This window comes from Rissa tridactyla, chromosome 2 (assembly GCF_028500815.1).
Source record: "Rissa tridactyla isolate bRisTri1 chromosome 2, bRisTri1.patW.cur.20221130, whole genome shotgun sequence".
NCBI lineage: Eukaryota > Metazoa > Chordata > Aves > Charadriiformes > Laridae > Rissa > Rissa tridactyla.
In genome coordinates, this window is record NC_071467.1 from 91,414,822 (window position 1) to 91,422,509 (window position 7,688).

The following is a 7,688-nucleotide window of genomic DNA, read 5'->3' on the forward strand; positions in this document are numbered from 1 at the left end:
TTCTGATAATTTTATTATTTTAATGGGAATAACTGAAAGAGTAAAGCTCGGTTATTGCTCTTTGGAGGCATGCCAGTTCAAAAGGCGCCATCTTATTTCCTTCCAGTTCTCCAGCAGGATGCAAGTTGAAATTTTCCCCCCTTTGTGAAGTCTTGGGGCCATTCCTAGCTATTGCAGATTCACTTCTTTCTGTGCTTCTTAGTTGGTCACTCCAGGCTTAGCAAACACGGCAAATAGGCGTTACTGTGAATTTGGGTTGATGTGGGCAGGATTAGATCAGATTTCTAATGCCTTTGAAGCAGGACCCTAGACAAATTAGTGAAAAGAAAAGGAAGGGGGAAGGTAGGTAGCAGTGCTCTGCGCGTAAACTGGGAGCTCTGTTCTTCCCCAGATGCACCAATTGCCATATAACTCCAGGCTGGTTTCCAGGTCTCTTCCTCCCGGTGAGTAGCACAGCACTCCTCAGTGAATGCTGCTGCTTTCAAAGGAAGACAGTACTGACGTGTAGCCCGACAGAAGCCAAGAAAAGCAGCACCAGTGGCCCTAAATCCTGCAAGATGTATCTACGCAGGTGAGCTTGCAGCCTGATGGAGATCCAGTTGCAGAATTGGGCTGGTAGTTTGCTCCACCTGAGAAGTAGGGACACGAACTGTGCAGAATCGACAAGCAAGAGTCTATGGGAAGAGAGATTTAAGCAGAATTTCCAAGCTGCTACTGCAAATATCCCTATCTTCTCCCCTCCTCCCCATGTACAGCACTGCAAGGTGTCAAGGATGCAATGATGGCTCTGCTCTCCCAGGGGTGAGGGGGAGGGAATTAGCGCTTGCAGACTGAGGCCACCAAAGCAAATTGTTAGAAGCGTGGTTAGGCATGAGGGAGCTTTTTTTTTTTTAAAAAAAAAAGAATGAAAGAAAATATAATTCTAAGCGACAGGGTCAAATTTTATTTCTGATGGGGGAAAAAATCAATCTGAAAAAAAGGCTTTTTTTCTTTTTTTTGTTGAGGGAAAGATTTGGGAATGTAATACTTCTTCCTCCTTTCTGAGACATGTTTAAAAAAATTTCTTTTTTTTTTATAATGTGGCAAAAGAATTTGAGGGAAGAGAAAGACATTTTTCCACATTTCTTACAGTTTTCAAAAACTCTCCAACACCATTTTCCAGCAAGGGAGGGAAAAGAAGAGGAAACTTTTTCTGTGATAGTTCCCTTTTCTCGAGTCTTCTATTTTAACTACTGTTTCTTTAGCTTTTCATATATGGAAAAGCTTTTAAGGGGGGGGAAAAAATCCACCTTTTTGTCAAGTTTTGAAAGAAAACCTCCAACGATTTTTGTCTGGAATAACAAATATGATCATACATTCAATGTTTCCTTGGTCTCTATTCATTTCAATTCTATCTGTGAGCCAGCTTATTCTTTTAGCAGCATTGAATTAACAGAGGTGGCCAGCTTTTTCTTGCACTGATGGCAGAACTGCTCTTTTAACCTGATTTTCCTGGGACAATGGGCTAGTACAAATATGTAAAGGAAGCGAGTTCACAAATGTTTCAAATGAACAACTCATCAATAATTTTATAAGCTACAATGTTAATTGCATGCAGAGCGTATTTTTATTATTTACTGCAGCCACTCACTACCTTCAAGGTTGCCTGAGTGTTTTCATTCAACCCCCTTGTGTTAGTTGGCCACAATCATCTGTAACTTTCACCCCTGTCCAAAATCTTCCAGTCTTGGTTTCTGCAGAAATCCTTTATAATACCTGGAGTCTAATATCTCCCTCTTCCATTCTAACAGACAAGCTGCAGTTCTTTTTTTTTTCTGGCACTTTAGTGCTGGTATGACGCAATGAAGTGATAATTTCTTTAGCACAGTTAGAAGTTATGTGGGAACATGTATAACAAATCCATTACACAGGATCGGAGACAGGAGTGAAGTGTTGACAAAGGGCAGGGCTTCACGATAGTGTTTTTGTTAGCTCATTCTGCTTCTGGTAAAATTCAGTTTGCCATTTCCATAAACTGGGTCTGAATCCAGGTTAGTGATTGCAATCAGGTTGGCTGGCATTAATGTGAAGCACATTGTCTTTAGAGAGATAGGCTGGGCTGGGCTGATTGTTACACAGGATGGTTAAATTCAGGTTGGATAAACAATGAGCCCTAAGGCAAGACAAGAATGCTTGTGTTCCTTTCTTCCTTTTTCTCTTTTACCTTTTCCATAAACTGTTACAGCACTTTTTAGCATGTTGAATGTTCCCATTATGCATAAATGCCTGATCTCTGAATGAAACTACCGAGAAAAGAAGCACCGTTTAAAGCACATTTCTTCAAAAGGAGAAAAAAGCAGTGGCTTTGCAGATTTTCATGCAAAGGCTCTTCATGTTCATCATCCCCAAAATTTGGAATATTATAAAGTATATTGACTACATTGAACGTTCACGCTGCAGGGTGCTGAACCATCTTGCATTCTCAGTGCACCTGTAGGTTTTGTATACCTTGGTTTTCTTGTCTGCTGAAGGGGATAACGTTATTTGCCAGCTTCTACAAAGTGATTTGAGATTGCTGTGAGCACACTAACGGTGCCAAAGCGCCACTGTTGATAAAGTTACAAATCCAAAACCTAAAATCACTCAATGAGATTTTTAAGACTGTATATAAAGACTTGGTGAAATCAAAAGACTCCAGAGAATGGCTTGTTTCTATTTTCTGAGGGATTGCCTGGGAAATCTTTTCCTTAATTGCTGCTCTCGGATGAAAAGACTTCCAATATGTTTGTCTAACTCGGGCAGGTAGGGAGGATGGTGATCTTTCTTCTACAAATGGTTCTTTGAAAGGTGATAGATGATCTACTGAGGGACAAATCAGATAGGAATCTGAAGTCACATGGCAGCTTTTCCTTGGAGTGATGAAGTCTCCTTTTGTTAACATTTGGATGGTTGTGTAGTTCATCAAGTTGGCTCAAATGGGTGTATCTGATCTCTGGCAGTGAAAAAGCCTCTGCTCTGTGGTGACCAAGGGGTAACAAAGCCTCTAATCAGGTGAGAGAGTGCTAGTCAACAGGTGATTTCCTGTGTCCTCCAACATCTGTAAGCTCCAGGGTTCTTAAAGGAAGTTTACACAAATGTTACATACACAGATTATTTTTTTGTTTTATTTCCTTCAACCAGCTCCTTTGAAAAGCTGTGCTTTGACAACATACCTGTGAAGCTGGTAAAACATAATAGAGCACGCTGGCTTTCTGTTAGAACAAGTCTTTTCTTCTTTTTTTTTTTTTTTCACCCCCAAATTCCCTTCTTTGCTTTTGCAGTTTAGCCTGCCCAAAGCCAGCAGCGTATGTGTAGTTGTGTCTTCCAAAGATACAATCATCTGCAAAACATCTCCTTAAATAAACAGCCCCCTCCTACAAAAGACAGGTATGCTGGGGTCAAAAGGGTCAGCTCTTTGTTAGAATCCCCCACCCCGCAGTTGGAAATTTCCTGTGTGAGATTTGCCTACGCATACCTACAGATGTACATAGCCTAGCTTATTTTATACATACTTATATACACAGAATGAGGTAAAAATATGTGTATACAAACATATACATATATATGTACATATCTATGTGTGCACATATATATGGCTTTTTGAGCTAAGCTATAGGCAACCCCTGGTAGACACAAACCAAACCCTGTAACTCCCCAGACAGCCTTACAAGCATGTGAAGTCTGTTACGTATTAAGTGGATGGGAGTAGAAGAGGTCACAATTTATTGTTTGTTCTTGGGTTGCTTGCTCAGTTTTGCCAGGGTGGAGAGCTGTGGGGCAGATTTGGAAGGCGAAGTAACTGGTAGGAAAGGTCCCTGAAAGCACCTGAATTAGGGGTGAGCACCTTGGGATCTGCCCTGTGAGCAGGGGCATTGTTGGGGGTTTTTTTTTTTGGTTGTTTCTTTTTGTGGTGGTTTTTTTTTTTTCCTTTTAGCAAAGGAGTGTCGGCTTCTGGAATATGTTCCTCTTCATACCTGTTCAGGATCTCACATCTGTCTGTATTGGGCCACTCTGAAACGTTTTGTTTCCCAGTGTCACTGGCAGCACGTGTCCGTATGCCAGCGAGAGCACGTTGGCACATGCACTGTGAGCACCTCGAGCTCTCATGACTACAACGAAAGCTGCTGCATTTGTCTCTGTCTGAGCAGAGGGACCCAAGCATTCATCTGCGAGTGCCATGGCAAGCATAAAGGAGTATTTATTACCATACTAGTCGCTCGAGAGAGACAAGGCATTTTGCTGGGGAGCTGGGCATGTGAACAAACCCCACTGCGGTATGTGCGCTCCACTGAGTGCATGAGGAGGTTGTTTAGAAATCTTGAAGGGAGTGGGGGGTGCATTGCTGAAGTCTGTATAACATCTGTAGTTTATGTGATGTTACTTGGATGGCAGGGTCAGATAGAAAGATAGGAAAGCAGGAGTGGTAAATCACTGAACTCTTTGCTATTCTGAGAGGAACGTGAAATGAGCTTGTAAACATCTGTGTAAGTGGTTTTTCTTAATATGCAGGGCTACAATGAGAAGTTATACCTGAAGCATTTCATCAAACCTGGACTGCTCTGGCTGAGAGCGGAGTTTAGCTCACTTGCTCTTACTGACGTATATCAGCTGATTAGGAGTTATCAGAGGGGCACGAAGGAGGTGGTCAGGTGAGTAGCTACGTGCACACCTTCCCATGAGCACAGGACACTCTTGCAAATGTATTTTGTTTGATTGCTGCAAGTCCAAAACAAGAACCAAGGAGTTACGAATGAGGAGTGGAACAGGGAAGTGGTGGTAGAAGTCGTGCTGTGACCAGGGAGTTGTATAATCATGTCTTCCAATTCAACAGCTCAGGATAAAAAGCTAAGAGATTTTCATTCCTATGCTTGTGGATGCATCCTCTTTCCTCTTAGGAAGAGGGTAGACCTTGTTTTCCTTTTTGCCAGAAGGATTTGGAACTGCTGGATGTAGGAGATTTGTCTTGGCAATTTGACCTGTGTTTCTTATAAGCCAGAGGCCAACGGAGCAGTAGAAAATGAAAATCCAAAAGAAAATCCAAACTGCAAAGATAGCTTTTCTCCTCTTTCCTCTCTGGAACTTCATTTGTTATTGGAGGAAGATGGAAAACTTTTTTCAGCCCCTCCAAAGGCCAGCATGCTCCGCACCCAGCGTGCCTGTGTACACGAGAACATCTCTGCATTTGGGCCCAGTGTGGTCTCCTGTGGCCCCAAGGAGATGAGGGAAAAAATGTCCCTGTGTACCCTGTAGTTGCTGTTTCTTGCTCCTCCAGTTTGATCTGAAATCCTTCTTGCAGAGGGTGCTGCTGACGGCCAGAAGAGATGCCTTACCCCTGCTCGCTTTCACTGCAGACCAGTCCCGTGAGAGCTGTGCTCTCCCTCCAGTGAGAAGGCAGGAGAGCATCTCTTTCACATCAGTTGTGCAAGAATATACCAAAACCTCTCTGACTTTTCAGGTTATTTGTGAGTGTTGGCAAGGCTGGTGCTTGTTAAGCAGCAGCTGGTACGTGAGACTTCTTCATGGCAGTTTACTTCAAAACCTGAATGTTTTTCTGTTGACAGAACATCTGTGGTAGTGAAGAATAAACCAAATAAACCAGTCTGAGTAGCATGCAGCGTTCTTTCTAAACTTTGAACAGTCAGAAACTCTGGAACTCAGTTATTTCTGTTTTCATGCCAAATTTAATGCCGCTGATTTCAAGTTATTCCTCATTTTCTGTGTAAATGAGACAAGAATCAGAAGAACTTCTAGTAACATCTTAATAAGTGAGTAGAAGGTAACAAAATACAGTGGATGAATGCCTTCAAAGGAACAAGAAATTGCTTATTAGGTTGTTTGTCTTGGGAAGGATCAATAGCCTAGCAGCTGTCAGTGTCTGAAAGTTGTATCCAGCTACTTTTAAGATAGAAAGGAGAGAATGTTTCAGTTTGAAGTGGTGGACTGAACCGTGGCACAAACTGGAGGTACACTGGTCAATTCTTGATTCCTTTGAATCTAGATCAGAAGCCCTTCCAGAAAACATAAGTTAGTTAAATGTGAACCTTTGAATTAATAATAGTATGAAATATAATTATTTATGAGATACTGGAGGTCAAATGTGCTAATCTGGAAGATTTTTTTTAGACGTCATAAGGGCTGTGCATCTGTGAATGAAATCTGTTAGGTCTTGGGCAGACCAAAGCTCAACAAAATAAGAGGAAAATCAAATCCATGTTTAGAAGAAAAGAATGAAATTGTATTATCCACATTCCTGCTTGAAATCTGTGAAGTTTCTTTGTTGCTTGGCTGGATCCAAGGCTATACGAATAAAAATCTTTCATTGTAGTGTTTTGTGCCATCCAGTAATCCCAGTTATTGGATTGGGCTATTTGAGGTGTAGCATTAGAGCATTAGATAAATAATGCCTATCACGTAGCAGGGTGAATTCTTGGCGATGACAGACGTATTCCAGTTTAATATCAGTCCAAATAATGCTTAGTGGCAAGATCAACTCTCCCAGCCCCTTAGAAAAAACAGAGCTGGTAACAAAGTTCCACCCAGAGATCTGAAGCTCATTCTGGGTATGCAGACGATGACCTCCTTCCGCCAGAGCATGGATGGGGACGACAGGAGAGGCCCTGGAGACCCTCCATCGCTGCTGAGTGCTCCTTTCCTCCACTTGTGTTGAGGAGAGCTGCAGGCATGCTTGTGCTTGCAAGTTGTGGTCTCTTGATACCGCAGCATGGCTGTGGTATCTGTTGCACAAAGGGGGCTCCTGGGGTGGCAGGACTTGTATGTACAGTGGGCTTTGATCCAGCCAGCACTCCCCTCAAATCACTGAGTCTCTCACCTATAAGCCTTTACCTTTCCCATACCACATGTTGACAACTGTAAGGACCTGCCAAATTCAATTTATTAGGAAGGAAAACTTTAAGCAGTGTACAGGAAAGCACCACTGCCCCACATCAGAGAAACATAAACAGAGAATAAGCCTCAAGCTTTTTTGGTATGGGAAGCCTGGAGATATGGAACATCACTCAGTGACAACTACGAGTTGTTCATTATGTAAGTGGGTTATTATAAGGCTGAAATGAGACTCCTGAGGCATCAAAATAACACCCAAAGCGATCTTGGAAAAGGTGGGAGTGGTGCTGTACACTCTCATCACTTTCACAGAAATACATCTTCAAGGAAGATAATATATTAAAAATTGCTGAGCCTTTGGAAGGAAGCAAGTGCCTCAGGAGAAATTTTACAAATGGAGCTCACTTGACAAAAATTGACTCTTCTACTTGACCCAAGCAGGATATCGGTATCTGGAATCTTGTTACAGCAGCGTGCTGTTCATAACCAACGTATATGCAGCATACTTTACATTTAGACCTGTCCCAGTCACTGCCTGGATACTCATCACCATACTTCTGCTTGAATTGACTTGTGGTGTTGTGGACTTTCATGGCATCTCACCTGTTTGTCCCTGTAGAGAATTTTGCCTGTGGGTTTTACTCAAGACACTTGAAAGTTGCTTTGAATCTGTCTTTCTGGAGTTTGGAGTTTTAATTGCTGTGCTTTGAGTGGATTTACTGGAGGGGGGAGAACTCCATGTTTAAAAGTGAAGGCATCCTCCACCTGCTTAAATTAAAATACACAAGATGTAACAACTCAGGAGTAATTAATTTTAATAATAATAT